At 43.8% G+C, this 20,927-nt stretch overlaps 1 protein-coding gene across 14 annotated transcripts in view; it reads right to left on the bottom strand.

The window, feature by feature from the left end:
• LOC130541798 (ral guanine nucleotide dissociation stimulator-like) overlaps nucleotides 1-20,927 on the bottom strand; it is a 32,474-nt gene that overhangs the window by 4,172 nt on the left and 7,375 nt on the right. For 7 of the 14 annotated variants that reach the window (XR_008958531.1, XR_008958533.1, XR_008958534.1 and 4 more), the window contains one exon: nucleotides 461-18,522. The gene's annotated coding sequence lies outside the window, so the exon portion shown is untranslated. Of the gene's footprint in view, nucleotides 1-460; nucleotides 20,884-20,927 lie in introns of those variants that run through there. The other 7 variants (XR_008958521.1, XR_008958529.1, XR_008958526.1 and 4 more) reach the window with 6 other exon arrangements.

Raw genomic sequence — 20,927 nt, 5'->3', positions numbered from 1 at the left:
GGAATACCTCTCTAAGAATGCCAGTTAAGGAGTAGAATTTTCCAGAATAGGAGTACCAAATGGGCCAGGTACCACACCCCCTTATCAGCTCTAGGGGAAAATTTTTTTAAATTTTTTTATTATGTTATGTTATTCCCCATACAGTACATCATTAGTTTCTGATGTAGTGTTCCATGATTCATTGTTTGCCTATAACACCCAGTGCTCCATGCAATACGTGCCCTCCTTAATACCCAGCCCCGGCCTAGCCCAATCCCCCACCGCCTCCCCTCTGAAACCCTCAGTTTGTTTCCCAGAGTCCATAGGGGAAGACGTTTTTAAACAAACACAATTTGATGAGTTTTGACACATGTATATACCCATGATAACGAACATAGTCATCATTCTCAAAAAATTCCCTGATGCCCTTACAATCCTTCCCTTCCCCAACCGTCCCGTCACCAGGTAATCACTGGTCTACTTTCTGTCTGTCTGTCTATTTTTATGCAAGGGTGCTCTTTATTTTTTTATTTAAATCCAATTAATTAACATATAATGTATTATTTGTTTCAGAGGTAGAGGCCAGTGATTCATCAGTCTCATATAATACACAGTGCTCATTACATCACGTGCCCTCCTTAATGCCCAGCACCCGGTTACCCCATCCCCCACCACCTCCCCTCCAGCAACCCTCAGTTTGTTTCCTATGATTAAGAGCCTCTTATGGCCTGTCTCCCTCTCTCTCATCTTGTTGTATTTTTCCTCTCTTCCCCATGATCCTCTGTTTTGTTTCTTTAATTCCACGTATGCATGAGATCATATGATAATTGTCTTTCTCTGATTAATTTATTTTGCTTAGCGTAATCCCTCCAGTTCCATCTACATCATTGCAAATGGCAAGATTTCATTGTTTTGATGGCTGAGTAGTATTCCATTATACATACCACGTATATATATTCCATTCCATATATACCACATCTTCTTTATCCATTCATCTGTCAATGGACATCTGGGCTCTTTCCATAGTTTGGCTGGTGTGGACATTGCTGCTATAAACATTGGGATGCAGGTGCCCCTTCGGGTCACTATATTTGTATCTTTGGGATAAATACCTAGTAGTGCAATTGCTGGGTCATAGGGAAGTTCTGTTTTTAACTTTTTGAGGAACCTCCAAATTCTTCTCCAGAATTAGATACCAGTTTCCATTCCCGCCAACAGGGCAAGAGGGTTCCCCTTTCTCCTCATCCTTGCCAACATCTGTCATTTCTTGACTTGTTAACGAGGTGGTATCTCATTATGATTTTGATTTGTATTTCCCAAGTGATATTTAACATTTTTCATGTGTCTGTTGTCCATTTGTATGTTTTCTTTGGAGAATGTCTATTCGTGTCTTCTGCCCATTTCTTGCTTGGATTATTTATTCTTTGGGTGTTGAATTTGAGAAGTTCTTTATAGATTTTGGATATTAGCCCTTTATCTGATTAAGACATTTGCAAATATCTTCTCCCATTCCGTGGGCTGCCTCTTAGTTTTTTTGACTGTTTCCTTGGCTGTGCAGAAGCTTTTTATCTTGATGAAGTCCCACAAGTTCATTTTTTCTTTTGTTTCCCTTGCCTTTGGAGATGTGTCATGAAAAAGGTTGCTGTCCTAGAGGTTGCTGCCTATGCTCTCCTCTAGGATTCTGATGGATTCCTGTCTCACACTTAGGTCTTTCATCCATTTGGAGTTTATCTTTGTGTATGGTGTGAGAGAGTGGTCAAGTTTCATTCTTTTGCATGTAGCTGTCCAATTTTCCCAACACCATTTGTTGAAGAGAGCGTCTTTTTTCCATTGGGTATTCAGTCCTGCTTTGTGGAAGATAAATTGACCATAGAGTCGAGGGTCCACTTCTGGATTCTCTGTTCTGTTCCATTGATCTATGTGTCTGTTTTTGTGCCGGTACCATACTGTCTTGATGATTACAGCTTTGTAATATAGCTTGAAGTCTGGAATCATGATGCCTCCAGCTTTGGATTTCTTTTGCAATATTACTTTTGCTATTTGGGGTCTTTTCTGGTTCCATACAAGTTTTAGGATTGTTTGCTCTGGGTCTATGGAAAATGCTGATGGTATTTTGATAGGGATTGTGTTGAATGTGTAGATTGCTTTGGGTAACATAGACATTTTAACAATATTTGTTCTTCCAATCCATGAGCATGGAATGTTTTTCCATTTCTTTGTGTCTTCCTCGATTTCTTTCATAAGGTTCTATAATTTTCAGAGTACAGACCATTTACCTCTTTGGTTCTGTTTATTCCTAGGTAATTTAATGGGTTTTTTGGGCAACTGTAAATGGGATCGATGCCTTCTCTTTCATCTGCCTCATTCTTAGTGTATCAAAATGCAACTGACTTCTGTGCACTGATTTCATATCCTGCCACTTTGCTGAATTCCTGTATGAGTCCTAGCAATTTTTGGGTGGAGTCTTTGGGACTTTCTCCATAGAGTACCTTGTTTGACTTCTTCTTTGCCAGTTTGGATGTCTTTTCTTTCTGTTGTCTGATTGCTGAGGCGAGGACTTCCAGTACTATGTGGAACAACAGCAGTGAGAGTGGACAGCCTTGTCATGTTCCTGACCTTACGGGAAAAGCTCTCAGATTTTCACCATTGAGGATGATATTTGCCATGGGTTTTTCATATGTGGCTTTTATGATGCTGAGGCATGTTCCCTCTATCCCTACACAGCAGAGAGTTTTTATCAAGAAAAGATTTTGTATTTTCTTAAATGCTTTTTCTGCATCAATTGAGAGGATCGTATGGTTCTTGACCTTTCTTTTATTAATGTGGTGTATCACATTGATTGATTTGCAGATGTTGAACCATCCTTGCAGCCCAGGAACAAATCCTAAATGGTCACGGTGAATTATCCTTTTAATGTACTGTTGGATCCTATTAGCTAGTATCTTGGTGAGAATTTTTGCATCGATGTTCATCAGGAATATTGGTCTGTAATTCTCCTTTTTGGTGGGGTCTTTGGTTTGGGGATCAATGTAGTGCTGGCCTCATAGAAAGAGTTTGGAAGTTTTCCTTCCATTTCTATTTTTTGAAACAGCTTCAGGAGAATAAGTTATTAATGCTTCTTTATATGTTTGGTTTCCGCTGGTAGGCCATCTGGTCCTGGACTCTTGTTTGTTGGGAGATTCTTAATTACTGCTTCAATTTCTTTGCTGATTATGGGTCTGTTCAGGTTTTCTATTTCTTCCTGTTTCAGTTTTGGTAGTTTATATGTTTCTGGGAATGCATCCATTTCTTCCAGATTGCCAAGTTTGTTGGCACATAATTGCTCATAATATGTTCTTATAATTGTTTGTATTTCTTCAGTGTTGGTTGTGATCTCTCCTCTTTCGTTTGTGATTTTGAGTCCTTTCTCTTTTCTTTTGGATAAGTCTGGCTAGGGTTTATCAATCTTATTCTTTCAAAGCATGAGCTCCTAGTTTTGTTGATCTGTTCTACTGTTCTTTTGATTTCTATATCATTGATTTCTGTTCTAATCTTTGTTATTTCTCTTCTCCTGCTGGCTTTAGGCTTTATTTGCTGGGTTTTTTCCCCATCTCCTTTAGGAGTAAGGTTAGGATGTGTATTTGAGAATTTTCTTGTTTCTTGAGAAAGATTGGTATTGCTATATACTTCCCTCTTAGGACTACCTTTGCTGCATTCCAAAGGTTCTGAACTGTCGTGTTTTCATTTTCATTTGCTTCCATTTTTTTTTTTTAATTCTTTAATTTTCTGCTTGGCGCCTTCATTCTTCAGTAAGATGTTCTTTAAGCTGGGGCGCCTGGGTGGCACAGCGGTTAAGCATCTGCCTTCAGCTCAGGGCGTGATCCCGGCGTTATGGGATCGAGCCCCACATCAGGCTCCTCCGCTATGAGCCTGCTTCTTCCTCTCCCACTCCCCCTGCTTGTGTTCCCTCTCTCGCTGGCTGTCTCTGTCTCTGTCGAATAAATAAATAAAATCTTAAAAAAAAAAAAGATGTTCTTTAAGCTCCATGTATTTGTGGTCTTCCAAATTTTTTCTTATGGTTGACTTTAAGTTTTACAGCATTGTGGGGACACCTGGGTGGCACAGCTGTTAAGCGTCTGCCTTCGGCTCAGGACGTGATCCCGGCGTTATGGGATCGAGCCCCACATCAGGCTCCTCCACTATGAGCCTGCTTCTTCCTCTCCCACTCCCCCTGCTTGTGTTCCCTCTCTCGCTGGCTGTCTCTGTCTCTGTCGAATAAATAAATAAAATCTTAAAAAAAAAAAAAGTTTTACATTATTGTGGTCTGAAAATATGTAGGGAACCATCCCAGTCTTTTGGTACCTGTTGAGACCTGATTTGTGACCCAGTATGTGATCTATTCTGGAGAATGTTCCATGTGCACTTGAGAAGAATGTGCATTCTGCTCCTTTAGGATGAAGTGCTCTGAATATATCTCTAAAGTCCATCTGGTCCAGTGTGTCATCCAAAGCCCTTGTTTTTTGATGCAAAGAGTGAGATCTTGTTGATTGTTGATCTTCTGCTTAGATCATCTGTCCATTGCTCTTTGCAAACTGAAGGGTAAGAAATCAGAGAAAGACAAACCTTATGAGACTCTTGACTCTGGGAAACAACCTGAGGGTTGCGGAAGGGGAGTTGGATGGGCGGATGGGGTAACTGGGTGATGGGCATTAAGGAGGGCACGTGATGTAATGAGCACTGGGTATTATATGCAACTGATGAATCACTAAACTTCACCTCTGAAACATATACTATACATTAATTTTTTTTTAAAAAAAGCAGGTAGATAGAGCAATGGAACAGAAGAGAGAGCCCCCAAATAAATTCACACATACATGGATAAATGATCTTTGATGAGGGTGCCAAGAGTACACAATGAGGAAAGGATAGTCTCTTTAACAATCAACAGAATGAAAAGGCAGTCTATAGAATGGGAGAATCCAATTGCAAACCTTGTATCAGAAAAGAGACTAGGGGCCCTGGGTGGCTCAGCTGATTAAGCATCCAACTCTTGATTTCAGCTTAGGGCATGATCTCAGGGTTATGAGTTCAAGCCCTGCTTTGGGCTCCATACTCATTTTGGATTCTGCTTGAGATTCTCTACCTTGTCCTCTGCCCCACCTACTACTTGCTCACTCTCTCTCTAAAAAATAAAATCTTTAAAAAATAAAAAAGAGGCTAATATCCAAAATATATAAGAAACTGCTACTAATCATTAAAATAAAAGTGTTTAATCCAGGGGCGCCTGAATAACTCAGTTGGTTAAGCATCTGCTTTCTGCTCAGGTGATGATCCCGGAGTCTTGGAATCAAGTCCCACATCAGGCTCCCTGCTCAGCAGAGTCTGCTTCTCCCTCTGACCCTCCCTCCTCTTGTGCTTTCTCTCGCTCTCTCAAAATAAATGAATCTTTTAAGAAAGTGTTTCACCCAACATAAAAATGGGCTAAATATTTCAATAGACATTTTTCCAATGAAGAAATACAAATGGCTGACAGACATATGAAAAGCAGCTCAGCATCATTAATCATCAGAGAAATCCAAATCAAAGGACAATATCATGTCACCTGTTAGGATGGTTTATATATATGTTGGTAAGAAAATGGAAATTTGAACATTCATATACTGTTAGTGAGAATGTAAAATGGTACAGCCATTATGGAAAACAGTACTGAGTTTCCTCAGATAATTGCAAATAGAACCACCATATGATCCAGTAATCACATATCTAGGGATACATCCAAAGGAAATGAAATCAGTAGATGACCCTAGTATTTGTTATGATAGTCACCAACTCCTGTGTCGTGTTGAATTCAGAGGAAATAATTTTATCTTCCATCACTATTATGTTAACTATAAACTGTAAGTGTCCTTCATCAAGTTGACAAAGTCTTTCTTAATTCTTATTTTGCTGAGAGTTTTTAAAATCTTGAATGTATGTTGAATTGTCCTAAGTGCTTTTTCTGTATCTGCTGAAATGATCAAGATTCTTCTTCTTCAGTCCATTGACTTGGGAATTACTGTATCAGTTTCCCATTGCTGTAACCAATTACCACAAATGTATTGCCTTCAAACCTCATAAATATAGTGTCTTACACTTCTGCAGGTTAGAGTCTCATATGGGCCTCACTGGACTAAAATAAATACGTCTGTAGGGTGTTCCTTTTTGGAGGCGCTGGGAGAGAATCTGGTTCCTGGCTTTTTCTAGCTTCTAGAGGTTGTCTACACTCCCTGCTTAGTTGCCCCTTCCACCTCTAATGCCAGCAATAGCTGACTGACTGCCCCACATCCTAGTGGACTCTTCTGCTGCACTTCCACTTTTAATGACCTTGTGACCACTTGGATAATCCAGGATCATCTCCTGATTTTAATGTGAGCTGATTGGCAACCTAATTCCATCTGCAACTTTAATTCCCCTTCCCCATGTAAGGCAACATGCGGGCAGATTCCAAGGATTAGAACATGGACATTTGTGGGGGGCATCATTCTGCTAGAGATGGTACCCAGGGCTGAGTGTCAAGGAGCAGGGACATATATGAATGCAGGAGCCCATCTCCCCATGGTGCCTAGGGAGAGAATAAGAGGGACTTAGGGTTGCCCCTTTCTGGAATCTCAGGGAGCAGAGCTCTTGAGCATCTATACACGACCTGTGCCCCTCTCATTGTGCTCCTCACTTTCTGCACAGATGAGAGCTGAACTTTTCTGGGTGGAAGATTTGTGGGGGGCCCCTCATTCAGCTCTGGTCCACTCCCTCATTCACCCAACTCACTGTTCTACTTGTCCCTCCCCCATGCCAGGGTCTGTGGTCCAGGTGGGGTTGACTCAGCCACCCTCAGTGTCCAAGGGCCAAGGAGAGATGGCCACCAACACGTGCACTAGGGGAGCAGCTCAGCTTCAGCAACACCTGGGCTTTGTTGCCAAACTCCTGACCCCCAGATTTGCAATTGCCTCTCAGAAGAGCTTCCTGGGCTCCAGGTCAGGCAGCCAGGCTTCTTGATCTCTGGGCTTCAGCCTGGAAAAGAGGCTGATTATTACTGCTTAGTGTGGGACAGCAGCTTGATGCCTACATTGTCCTCAAGGCCCACAGGGAAGTGAGATAAAAACCTGTTGGCTGTCTGTACCTTCTCACTGTCCAGAGTTATTGCTGTCATTTTGTGGGCAAGTGGCTGCTGCTGAGTTCTGGAGTAGTGTAATGGGGGCCGTCCTTTCTCCTCTGGTTCTCTGATACTGTGTGGTTGATGCACCCCCATTTCTAAGATCCTGGGTATGGTTTGCTGACCCAGCTGTCCACAATTTCTGGAGCTTTTGGTCAGATCACTCAGTCCTGCACTGGAAGTATTGGTGTGGATTATTATGTTAGTGACTGGAACCAGCTTTGCTCTGGGAAAAAAATGCAGAGTCCCTCTTCTTCCCTTGAAAGTTCTGCTTCCCTCCAATTTCCTGATACCATATGTGTACACCCAAACAACAGACCCAATCAACCCTTGGGTCCAGTATCAGGCAGAGGTTAACTGGCGTGTGCCAAAGAGGGCTGGGTGGTCCCTCCCATTCCTCAGAGTGGAGCACCCACAAGATGTGCTTAGCGCTCTCTCCCTCTCCTTGAGGCCTTCCCTATTTTGTCCCCCAATCAGGAATGATGGAGAGAGAGCAACACAGGATGAGGTGAAGGGGATCCCCCTGACTGCCACAGTGGAAAGTGGGTTGGTCTTGGCTGATCTGTCATGGTCTTTGGTCCTTCTGTTGTTCTTTTTTTTTTTTTTTTTTAAGATTTTATTTATTTATTTGACAGAGAGATAGGCAGTGAGAGAGGGAACACAAGCAGGGGGAGTGGGAGAGGAAGAAGCAGGCTCCCAGCAGAGGAGCCCAATGTGGGACTCGATCCCGGAACGCCGGGATCACGCCCTGAGCCGAAGGCAGACGCTTAACGACTGCGCTACCCAGGGGCCCCTTCTGCTGTTCTGAATCTGGAACAAGTTCTCTCTGAGGTTGGGTTCCCTCTGGATCCCCCTCTACAGTGATCTACAATGGAGGAAGAAGCTGTGGAGGTCACTTCACTGAGTACAAGGCTGTGGAAGAGGCTGCAGTCTTAAGAGGAGGCTCCTGGGCAGTGAAGAGACCCCACTCTGGGAGGAGGGGATAGTGGACAGGTGGATGGGCATGCAACTCTCTCTCCAAGGTCCCCTTCTGTATGTACATCTGGCCGTAACACAGCAGGAGGAGTTGTGGGCCTGCCTTGCCACAAACCCCTGGGGTACATCAGCTGTGGGAGGCCATCAAGGGGAGGGGAAGGATCTGCATGACTTCCCTGTCCTCCCTTTGAGTGGGGCCAGTAGGTAAAATCAACTTTGGGCCCCGCGGGAAGCAGAACTCGAAGGGTCTTTCCATCACAGCCTCGTCCTCTTTCCTCCCCACTCCTCTCACTCTCTGCTCAGGTGATTTGTTGACAGTGGATCAGGGGAGGCCCTGCCACTTCCTTCTTATAGACATCATATGACCTCAGACTCACCATCCCTGTGTCTCTTTCCATTTCAGGGCCCTGGGCACAGTCTACACCGTCTCGGGAATCTCAGTGTCGGGGTCTCCTGGACAGAGAGGTGCTGTGTCTCGCACTGGGCTCGCAGTGCGTCATTGGACTTTGGCACAGGATGAATGCTGTCCTCAAAACTGTGACCCTCTGAAGCCCCCGCACTTAGCTTCCTCTGGTATTCTGGTGATGCATGCTGCTTCAGTTAGTTGTGAAAAGTCCTATTCAACGGAAAACTGAGTATATTTAGAATGATGTGTTCATTGAATAGATCGATGTAAGAAGTGACCTCTAAGGATTCATGTGTGAGTTCTTTTCTCTAGGAAATTGTCTTGATGACTCATCCCATGTCTTCCGTGACTATAGGATTAACCATGCTTTTTTGCCTCAATTTGGACAAGTCACTTAACTCCTTTGCAGGTAGGCTGCATGCAGAGGTGACCAAACTTATTTTACAAGTTTGGACTAAATGAACAAATGCATTGACTGCTTAGGACATGTGGAAGACCCCTGAGGGTGGGTCTTTGGAAAAACCCTGAGAGACCGTGGTCAACCTGGCCGGGAGGGCAGGGACACCGCAGTGCTACTATGTATCCTACATCCTCTAGACTCCAGGAGAGACATCCAGCTGTAGCCACCCATGTTTTAAGAAAAAGTGGCAGGGAAAAAGACAAAATGTCAGACACAAAAGAAAGAACTGAGAAAATAATGCCCATAACATAGGATGACTGGGGTTGACTGTGACAATGGAGAGAGACAGCTGTGACAAGACAAGGATCTCAGAGCTGCAGAGAGGCGCATGCCTCTCTGAGTGATCATGATTTGCTCAGAGGACATGACCCAGTAATGTGAGACTAGGCTGTCAGTAGGCCACCAACCAACATTTAGTGAAGGGTAGCATGACAGATACATCCCAAGATCTTACATGAATACAACTTTTCTCTCTCCTCACAAATGCCCCCTTGAGGAATGACTGTTAGTCCTGTTTTCGACATGAGGAGACGTCTCCTAGAAATGTTTTTTGATCCTGCTGTGTGTCATGTGGTGTGAATGGCAGAGCGAGGCATGGTGCAGACCATGCAGATTCAGATCCTGCACCCTCCCCACTGCAACGTGTTGTCCTCACTGCACTGTCTCTGGAGAATCTCTGTCCCGTTCACCAGGTGCAAGGAGGTAAGTGCAGGATTACTGGTAAGAACTTCACATTCTCTCCCTCCATGGATCCTAATTATTCTTGGGAAGATATACATAAAATAACCACACAATAAAAAGTTCAACTAATAGGAGATCCCTGAAAAAGATGACCTGGGCACAGCTCTAGTCAGGGAGATTTTGGGAGGTTCTCTGGAAGAGGGGCTGACTGAACCCCTATCTGAGGAATGCATTCAGGGTAACTTGGGGTGCAGCCTGGGTAGTGGCTGGAGTGGGCAGTGGAGGAGGAGGTGATGCCTGCAGAAAGAACATCGTATGGATGGAATCAGGAGGCGATGAGGAAAGTTTGAGGACGAGGCGATGGGAGGTCAATGTGACTGGAGCTGTTTCGCAGTCAACAGACAACTCGTAACCAACCAAGCAAACCGCATGCTGCCTAGACACAGCTCAGTGCGGTCAACTCAAAGCCACAGTAATGCTGTCGTGAGGCTCAGACTTCCACTGTGACATGAGGCCCAGCGAGAAGCCGAGTCCTTCCCAACCCGTCTGCTGCACACACGTCAGTGTGATGTACGTGTCTGGAGTGGTCTCCAGGCAAACAGGATGATGAAAATCAGCTACTTCCTCTTGACTGCTCTAGCGAGGCCTTGGGCAATTTGGAGCAATTTTACATGTATTTTTTTAATTTTTTTTTAAAGATTTTATTTATTTGACAGAGAGAGAGACAGCGAGAGAGGGAACACAAGCAGGAGGAGTGGGAGAGGAAGAAGCAGGCCTCCCGCCAAGCAGGGAGCCCGATGCGGGGCTCGATCCCAGGCCCCTGGGATAATGACCTGAGCCGAAGGCAGACGCTTAACGACTGAGCCCCCCCGGTGCCTGTACATATATTTTAAAGATACAGTGTGGATTTAGAATGATAGGCAGTTTTACACCATATCTTGGAATCTCTGTATATCTTCATGTTTTCTTTCTATATAGTACAAGCCTTATCAAGATAAGTAAAATATACATGACCAAAGATAATTGATTTTATTCCCAAATAACTTTCTCTATGACTGTGAAGATGAATTAAGTAAACTTACAAGTTCAAGAAATCATACATATATTAAATATCCAAACTCTACCATTACAAAATTGTGCATATGATAAGCTTTAGTTTTTTTTAAGTTGGAGGAAGAATATAACAACAAAGCCCTGTTTAATGACCTAAATTCAACCTGAGGATCTGGTTGGTCACTATTATCCAGAGGTGCCACGTCATATTATTCAGTATACGATTTTAAGAAAATTCTTTTATTTTTTTAAAATTTAATTCCTTTTAAAGTGACGCTCTATTTTGAAGTTGAGTTTCATGTCTGTGACCTAACAGTGTGCACACAACTGCATGAGGAGTCTCTCTGAGACACAGTTTACGTTGAACTGTGATTCCTGCAAACACCTGAGGATAATCAGTCACGGACTGTGGCTTGAGTATGAGTATGATGTGGTGAGTGACTTTAGTGCAAATGGCAGCTTAAAGACCTCCAAAAATTCTCTCCTCAAAAAAAAATCAATGAGGAAACTGGCAAAAATTGCCACCAACATCTTAAGAACTCTGGAAATAAACTCAAACTTGCAGCAGTAGAGGGAATGTTGATACTGGTGGAAGAGGGAGGAAAAAAAACAGGTGAGTCTCAGTCAGAACCATGAGTTTTGTGCTGTTTTAACATGGCCTAGTCCCATCCCCTGCCCTGTGGCTGCAGAGTAGTTCAGAAAACTAAAGCCCATGTTCACAGTGAAAGACAGCAATGCGGCAGCCACTGGAGAGAACAGAATGGGTCCGGAGCTCCCTCAAAACCTCATTTCTAGAGAATTACCACTAATGGGTCTGAGGGATGTCTGCAAGACCCTACTTGTTTGACTGTTTGTGTTTAATCTCACTTGGAGCTTGCCCAGAACAAAAAGCCTTTTCCCAGCATAATTGTCAAAAAAGAAATTATAGGCAGTTGCTTAACTTGTGGTTGGTTGGTTAAAGTGATAGATATTAGTTGGAGCAAACAATAGAGTAATAGAAAGCTTACAAGGACCACCAAAAAATGAGATTTCCATGAGGGGATCTGAAAAGTTCTGACTTATTCTTACGAATCTAGAACACTGTAAGCATACCCAGGAGAGACCCTAGAAGGCCCTTAGCTCTCCCCCTGCCTGACCTGGATGTTCTGCACAAGCAACAATGAAGGTTTTCAGCTACCAGCTGAATTTTGAAGATACGATTCAACATGCTCACGAAGCCCTTCGACAAAGACTGAATGACTTAGTTCTAGGCTGTTCGTGAGATCTCTCTCCGGCCAATAGCTGACCGCCATAGAGCTGAGCAGGGACTACAGTGGTCACACGTGACAAAGAATACAGACTTTGGAGAATTAGTTCATTAAAGTCACTAATGAGAAAGCAATGACAAAAAATAGCAAAGCCAACAAATCCTAGGGAAGAGTGAGAATCCGATTTCTAGAGTTGTCATATGATATTATTTTAAATAACCAATTTACAGTCCCCCTCCCCAGTAACAAGATACCTGCAGGGAAACCAGAAGTCTGACTGTGCAGAAAAAAGTTGGCATACCAGGGCCAAGTGTGCTTTCCTATGACAGGCCTGCTTGTCAGACTGACCCTGTCTGAAGTCTGGGAACTTGGAATCAAGAGGGTCCCCACCATTCTCTGGTAAGTGTGGCTTGCTGTGCCTAGACTGTTGGTGCAAACCCTGTGGTTTATGCAGCACATATCTTTGCTGATAGAACTCTGAAATTCAGGTATGTGCGAGGCAGAGGGTGCCTAAATGACCAGTTCCCACTAAAAACCTCTGAGTACAAAGTCTCTAATGAGCTTTCCTGGAAGATGTTTCACACTTTATTGCTGGAGGAATGAAGTGTACCTTTGTGATGCCACTGGAGCAGTTCTCTTGAAAGCTTGTGGCTGGTTTTCTCTGAACCTCCCATGCACCTTTCCCTTTGCTTATTTTGCTTAGTGTGCTTTCACTGTAATAAATCACAACTATCAGGATGGCTATATACTGAGTTCAGTTAGTCTTTCTAGAGGGACGGATGTTGGAGGTGCTCTTGGGCTGTCCCCCACACATAAGCTGATATACAAGGAGAAAAAAGCAATGAATACACACTGTCCCTAAGCAAAGTCCAGACACTGGACTTACGAGACAGATACTTTGTATCAGCTCTTTTAAGTATATGTAAAGAATTAAGGGAAATGATATTTAAAGAACTAAAACATAGTATGAGACTTATATCTCTCCAAGTAGAGAATAACAATAAAAAAGATGTGAATTATAAAAGAGAAACAGATATTCTGGAGTTGAAAAGTATAGTAACAACTGAAAATGTCACTAAAGGGGCTTGTATTCACTTCCTAGGACCGCTGTAAGAAATTACTACACTCTACATGGGCTAAAACAATAGAAATTTACTCTTTCACACGTCTGAAGGCTGGAAATCTGAAGTCAAGCTATAACTTAGGCTCTGTTTCCTATTGAAAGAGCTAGAGAACTATCTTTCCTTGCCCCTTGCTATCTTTTGGTAGTTTCTGGAAATTCATGGCTTTCCTTGGATTGCATCTGCATCACTCTAAACCCTGCCTCTGTCATCACATGGTGGCTTTCTCCCCTCTGTGTCTGTGTGTCCAAACCTCCCTGCTCTTATAAGGACAGCAGCCATTCAATCAGGGCACACTCTAATCCAGTGTAACCTTATCTTGATTATATCTGCAAAGACCTTATTTCCAAATAAGGATACTTTCACAGGTACTGTGGGGTACAACTTTAATGTATAATTTGGGGAGACACAAAGCCACAACAAAGCTGAACAACAGATTTGAGCAGGAAAAAGACAAAAATTTGAAGATACATTAATAGAGATCCAGTCTGATGAACAGTGAGTTAAAAAATATGGATGGGAGAAAAAAATAGCAGAGCCTCGCGGACCTGTATAATACAATAAGCATGCCAACATATGCACAAAGAAAAGTCCCCAGAAAAATAAAAGACAGGGAATGAAATATAAAATAAGTAAAAGATAAAATAAATAAAAGAGAGGGACAGTGAAGATATGTGAAGGAACAATAGCCAAAATCTCACCAAATTTCATGAGAAACATTAATAAAAATATTCAAGAAGTTCAAAAAAGTCCAAGCAGGATAAACCCACCTCATAATAAAATTGTTCAAGGCCAAAGACAAAGAGAAAATCATGAAAGCAACTAATCATTTACAAAGGCTCCTCAATTTTATGGCTAATTTTCATCAGAAACCAGAGGCCAGAAGGCAGTGGGATGACATGAAAAGTGCCAAAAGACAGAAACTGTCAGCCAAGAGCTCTGCATCTAGCAGATGTCTTTCAGTAATAAAGGAGACATTGAGACATTCCCAGATAGCATCTGAGAGAACCCACTGCTTTCACAAGGCCTACAAAGAAATACTAAGGGCCCTTCAAGCTGAAATGAAAAGACAACAGAGTAACTTAATTCTACATGAAGAAATAAAGAGCTGCATAGGTTCATATACAAGAAAGTGTAAATATATAAGTATGTATATGTTGGCTAATGAATTTAAATAAAAAATATAAAAGTATGTAAGATGTGTATAATTGTAAACAATGTATTATTTTCTCCTGATTTAAAAGGCACCACCTGAAGTCAATATTATAAACATGCTGACGAGCACACAGTGTATAAAGATATAATTTGTATGACCATGGCAATAAGGGGAGGGTGTGCATTGAATCTACATGAAGGTAGTTTCTATATGCCATGGAAATTAATCTGGTATTAATCCAATTAGAATGTTATAATTTAAGGTGTTAATTATAATCTGAGGGAAGCTACTAAGAACATAACCCAGAATATATAGCAAAAGAAGCACCATGGAAATGTATTCGGTACGCTAGAACATAACATAAAAAACCGGTAATGGAGGACTATTAGAAAAGAGATGACATATACAGCCAAAAAACCAAACCAAAACAAAAAACAGATACCAATGCTAGCTGATTAGTAATTAAATATTCATGGATTATATACTCCAATTCAGAGGCAGATATTGGCAGAATGGATTAAAAAAAACCCTATAATCTCTATTTGCTGCCTATGAGGGAGTCACGCTTTAAGTCTAAGACAGAGAGGTTGAAAATAAAAGGAAAATAAATGCTAAGCAAGTAGTAACCAAAAGAGAACGAGACTGGCTTTGATAATATAAGACAAACTTTTATGACATTTTTCTTCTAGAAAAAAAAAGGACATTTTATAATGACAAAAGGGCCCATCCTTCGAGATTATGAACGTTTTACAAGAGAACTCCAAAATATATAAAACAAACTGACAAAAATGAAGAGAAACAGACCCCTCAACAATTGGAGGCTTCAATATTCAACTTCCAATAGTGAAAAGTCATTTCTTGTGATGCTCACAGGGTGGGAGGAGTAGGGGCTGAGATCCATATTTCATGGTGCAGGTACTGAAATTTAGAGATTAAGTGACTTTCTCAGAGTTGCAGCTCAACTGCAACTGAATGATGGTTCTGAGTCAGGGGATACAGACGGTTCCCTGGAGATAGAGATCCCTGATCACCTGAATACGAGATCAGGTCCTGGACACCTGAATTGAGCCCTTTCCTCACTCCCTTGCTCATATCCTCTTGCCCCAAGGTTTCTGCAGGCAGACACCTGGTATGTCAAGGAGGTGCCTGCACCAAGAGGATGGCTCAAATCCTGACCCAACTCCTGGCTCTGTGTTTCAATCCCTGACTCAAAATACATTGTCTTTCCTCCAAATGAAGAACAACCCCTGATGGAGTGGGGGGATCTGAGCATGTCTCCATCTCCCCTCACTTGCCCCCAGCACTTGATTCTATCTGCTGCCTTTCAGTGAGACTCCCTGGTGGTCAGGTGATCACCCTGAATGACCAGTAGTCTGCTTGCCTCCCAACTGGCTCAGAACCCAGGACATTCTAAACCAACTGCCCACGTGACAGTTGCCCAAAGAACTAGCTTCGTCTTCAACTGACCAAACTTGGATGATGAGCAGTTCATTAACTAGGAGAGGGGTCTGCCAGGCTGGACTTTTGTGGCTTAGTGGATGAAATCTACACACCTCCAGTGTCTCCCTGACTATCTGACCACCCTCAGAGCAGCCACTACGGAAGGCATGGCTGAGAGCAGGAAGTAGCCACACTGGCCCTTGAGTATGCACCTTCCCTGCTCACTCCTTCCTTTCCAACATCCAGTGTCTTTTGTACAAACTACAGTCCTTCTTCTTGAATCTAATTACTGATTTTACTCCCATGCCACCTTCAATGGAGTAGTTAGTGGGGGTGATATTTGTGGCCCTACCATGTTGTTTGGTCAGATGCCCATTTCAATGTGGCTGAACCACTGTGGGCACAGCCAGCAGAACAGTGGACAGCCAGCAGATCTTCTTAAACACAAATAGTTATATTGTGAATCCCGTGTTTGAATCCCTTATGATCTTTTTCTTTTTATAACCTGAGCCACAATCCTAGAAAACATACTGAAAATAGAACTGTTGATATGCAGCTGAGAGAAGACCCTGGGAGCACATTCATTCATTCCTATGCTGCACTTCTGTTCTATGAGCAAAGAGGGGTATTATGATCTGTGATGGGGCTGTGATTTCATGAGGATGAGACAATGTAGAAAGGCAGCACAGCACAGGGACGGAGAGAGAGAGAGAGCATGAGAGCTGGTGTCTGGTGGCTGGTATCAACTCATGCTAGAAGACACATGTACCTGGGAAAGTTACTTAACCCCTTTGTCCCTGGTTCCCTGTTCTGCGGCATGAGGCCTATTTACTAGTATTCCCTTACGAAGCTTAATATAAGACAGTCCAGACAGCACCTGGAGAAAATGACCGGTGCTGCGTAAGTGCTGTGTAAGTGTTCCAGCATTAACTGTCTGCAAGAATAAGCAAGGAACACAGGAGTGGCTGCCTCCGGAGAGGAAACTCGAACGGATACAGGGCAGGGGAGGGTGCAAGGTGACATTTCAGCCCTCACATGGGCATGATGCTTTACAGCTCATGGAGAGTATCTGTCATCATTTCCTGTCATCCCCCATCATCCTCATGGGTTATGCAGGGTAGGTGCTGTGACCCCTGTTTTGTGATTCATGGCTCTAAATTGTAGAGATTTTAAATGACGCCTGGAGTCACAAGGCTGATGACAGATCTGAGATAGGAAAGTAGTTGTTTCCTTGGGGACAGAGATCCCTGAACAACCCCCACCGCCTTCCCTGAGTCCTCCAGATCATGTGCTGGACTTCTGAACCAAGGGCTACCCTCCCTCCATTCCCCAAATTTTCCTGCCCCAAAGTTGCTGCCAGGACATAGAAGGTGCTGGAGCCAAGAGAAGGGCACATGCCTCCACCCAAACATTTCAATCTCTGACCCAAAAGCTATGATATTTTCCTGAAAGGAAGTCCCTTTAACAGGTCAGGGGGAAAATCCCTCCTCCTCCCACATCATCACACATCAGCTGCCTCAAGGCAGACCGACGGTGTGACCAGTGCTCTGCTTGACTCCTATGTGGCCCAGAGCCCAGGATTTTCCAAGCCAACTTGCACATATAACTCCTCTCTAATGAATCAGCTTGGCCTTCAAGAACCAACCCTGGATGAACCACTAGCTAATGAGGAAAGTGACCTGATGGACTGGTGCTTTGCTGGTTTAATAGATGAAGCTGACATGTCCTCCACTCTCTTCTGACCACTGATCTGAGCAATAGCCTGAGCAGGCAGAGCCTACACTCTGAGTGTGCACTTCCCGCTCCCCAAACTCTGAAGTCTCTGTAGACTCCTCACCCTTCTCTAGACCTTGCAGTTGCAGGGAGAGAGTTTCTTCCCTCTGCCACCAAATGTTCATTCCACCAACCCAATGGCATTGTCCCTTCTCACCACTGTCCCAGGCAGCACCCAAACACCCAGTAATCCTGTTCACATCAACCAATGGAAATCACTCCATGAAATCCCAGTTTCATTCCTTTATAAAAACTCTGTGGATTTATAGACCGCTGATGTTTGGTTTTGGATCTTGACATCTACATTCAGAAGAGTTAACCTGTGATTTCCCTTTACTGTGATGTCTATTGCTAGGTGGCATCCAAATTCTCCTGATCTGATGAAAGCAGTGTAGGTGTGTTCCCTCTGCATATGTTCTCTGGAAGAGGATGTCGGAGAGTGGCATCACTTCTAAAACACTTTGTAGAAATCAGAGGAAACGATCTGTGCCTGAGTTTGTTTTGTAGAAAAAAATAGTTTTACATTTGTTTTTTAATTGTTTACTTTACATATTGTAAAGTCCCCGAATCTTAAATGTCTAGCTTTATGGTTTCCTGTAATATAAATGCATCTGTTGCCAACACCAATTTGACACACAGAGCATCTCCAGGACCCTGGCAGCCTCCTATAGAAGGACTTAAGAATAATATCTAACTTATTAGGTTACATGAATAAAATCATCTACTCCATGTATAGTCTAGGCACGACGATTACACATAATTAGCTCAGAAAGAGTGTGGCAGCGTCCTTGGAAGGTAGTTATGTTGCCTGTATGTACTATTACCACCACCCTGTCTCCGCTTTTGTGGCCGCATGCATCAGCGGTCACCCCAGTGTTTGGTTGGTTTTCCTGCGGTGCCAACAAGGAAGTTAGGGAAGCAACGGAGAACATGTGCACTCGTTTGCTTTACCATTTTCATCCCAAGCGCCCTGCACTCACATTTCCTCTTCCTGTTCTTCTTTGCCCCAATTTGCTTTGTCTTTTCCTTCTTTTGAGTCCATTACAAAAAAATTTGTTCACAGCTGAAAGGAAGACAAGAATCAGGCATAACCAGAGCCACCCAGGGCAGGTAGCCATTAAGTGGAGGATGCTGAGAGCAGATCCAGAATTCCCGGGGCCCCTCCAGCAGGGACCCTTCCGACTCCCAGCCCAGCTCCTGGCTGGGGCCATTCAGGGCTGCTCAGCAGGAGTCCGTGGTACAGACCCAGCGTAAGGGGCCAGAGCAACACTAAGAATGTGAATGAGGTAGGCTGCAGGAGGTTTGATAGACATTGATCCAAGGACCTTAAGTGCCTGTATGAGACCACATACTACAGGATGAGAATTATAAAGAGGGAATGGGGGAAGAGCTACAAAGAGGAGCTTATAGATAGCAAAAACAAAGTGAAAAGAGATGAAAGAGGAAATAAATTGCATGCACAGTTTTGCTCCCTGCATGTAATCCTGTGCATGGATAATTGTAGGAGTGGGGAGGAGGAAGCCTTGGGAAAGGACGGGGACAGTCAGGGTTGGGGTGAGAACTTGGACCCACTGCTCCTGGCAGGATAAAGGCCGACCTGGGGATGACTCTGTCTTCACCTCTGCAATGAGGGAATGGGTCTCTGTGATCTGCAACATATTTTTTCCAGCCTTCAAATTTCATAACTGTGACCATGAATGAACTCCTGTGTCATCTTGTCCTTACAAGAAGGCAGTCACTATCCGCATGCATTTCTGTGTGTGATGTTGCCTTCCTCAGTACTCATGACTCAGTACTCCCCTTCCACTGCTCTCCACTATTTAGTGTTCATCGTCCTTCTCCGTGTCAGCCTCTACCAGCCATGTTATTTTAAAATATGGGGACACCGGAGGAATGATCATGGGTACACTGCCACCCTCCCTCATCAATCAATTGATCAATTAACCAATCCATCCAAACCCAGGGGGCACCTGTAATGGGACTGGGGTTTTGTTGGGCCCTATGGGACAGAATGGCAATGAGTTCCACATACTACCTGTCCTGTGCCTGGGGTAATTGCAGTTACTTGAAGATCGTTCTCAAAAAATCCCATAGGTTTCCTAGCCCCCTAGAGAGCATGAACATGAAATCAGAAGTAAGCTAACTTGTCTAAATTCCCTTAGTCTATACGTGGGGCAACAGGGGCTCTACAGCTGATGCGATCACATAAACAGACACTACCTGCCACAGTTTGCCCTGAACCTTGGAAGGACTGGGAGGGTGGGCTTTGGGCAGGCCTGGGGTAGGCATGACCAAGGTGTGGGGGGCAGGGCCAATGTGTGGCTGAGGCAGTGGGTTCTGAGAGGAGCACTGACTCCCTGCCCTGCTGCCCAGAGAGAGGTCGTGTCCTGTGGCCAATGCCAGGTCACCGGGTCAGCAGGGCTGTAAAAGCGGGTGTGTGAAATGGGCCCAGCAGCTCCTCATACAGTCCTCTAGAATCCCTGCCGGCCATGGAGGGTCTCCAGGGCAGCTGCACATGGGCCTCTTTCAGATGGAAGCACATTCACAGTTCAGACTTGGGTGAGGTATGGAGGCTGGGATGAGCTAAAGCACATTGGAGCATATGCATAATTGCAGAGGAAAGATTCTTCAACTCACCTAGCTATGGAAGTGGCCTTTAAGGAGGAGCAAACAGGACAGGAACATAATGTTACTAGTCCTGTACGTTAAAAGGGAGAGAGTTGACCTCTCATCTACCTCCTGGCTCATGCTAGAACTTTGTATCCAGATTCAAGTGTCTGTTGGGTCGCACAGGATTACATCCATCAAGGTTAATAACAAGAAAGATACCAAAATCCCAAGAGGTGCTAATGAAACAGAACCTAAGCTTTGACATCTGGCAGTGGGAAAGAGAAGGAAGTACAGGTTTCATGGGAAAGAATTCTTTTTTTTTTTAAAGATTTTATTTATTTATTCGACAGACATAGAGACAGCCAGCGAGAGAGGGAACACAAGCAGGGGGAGTGGGAGAGGAAGAAGCAGGCTCATAGCGGAGCAGCCTGATGTGGGGCTCGATCCCATAACGCCGGGATCACGCCCTGAGCCGAAGGCAGACGCTTAACCGCTGTGCCACCCAGGCGCCCCCATGGGAAAGAATTTTTAAATAGGAAAGCAAAAATGATTGCAAACACAGCACACCTGATGCCTATGGACTCCATTCCTCTTACTAATATGTCATTAAAATATGAAATGAACAAATTAGACTTGTACATATATTTCCCTACCCCTTCTGCTTTCCTATCCACCTTCCTCAGTCTCCAGAGCAGCAGGTGCAACCCAACTGTACCCGGAACCCTCTTGCATTGCTTCCTACCTGAGTGTTGTTCCCTACCTGGAGAGTCATCCTCCTCACTGCTGGAATCTTGAATGCTCTCCACAAGAAAATCTATAGACACCCAAATATGATATATAGAAACACATCAATTAGAG

This window comes from Ursus arctos, unplaced genomic scaffold (genome assembly GCF_023065955.2).
Source record: "Ursus arctos isolate Adak ecotype North America unplaced genomic scaffold, UrsArc2.0 scaffold_100, whole genome shotgun sequence".
Taxonomy (NCBI): Eukaryota; Metazoa; Chordata; class Mammalia; order Carnivora; family Ursidae; genus Ursus; species Ursus arctos.
This window is presented reverse-complemented; position numbering and strand designations above follow the sequence as displayed.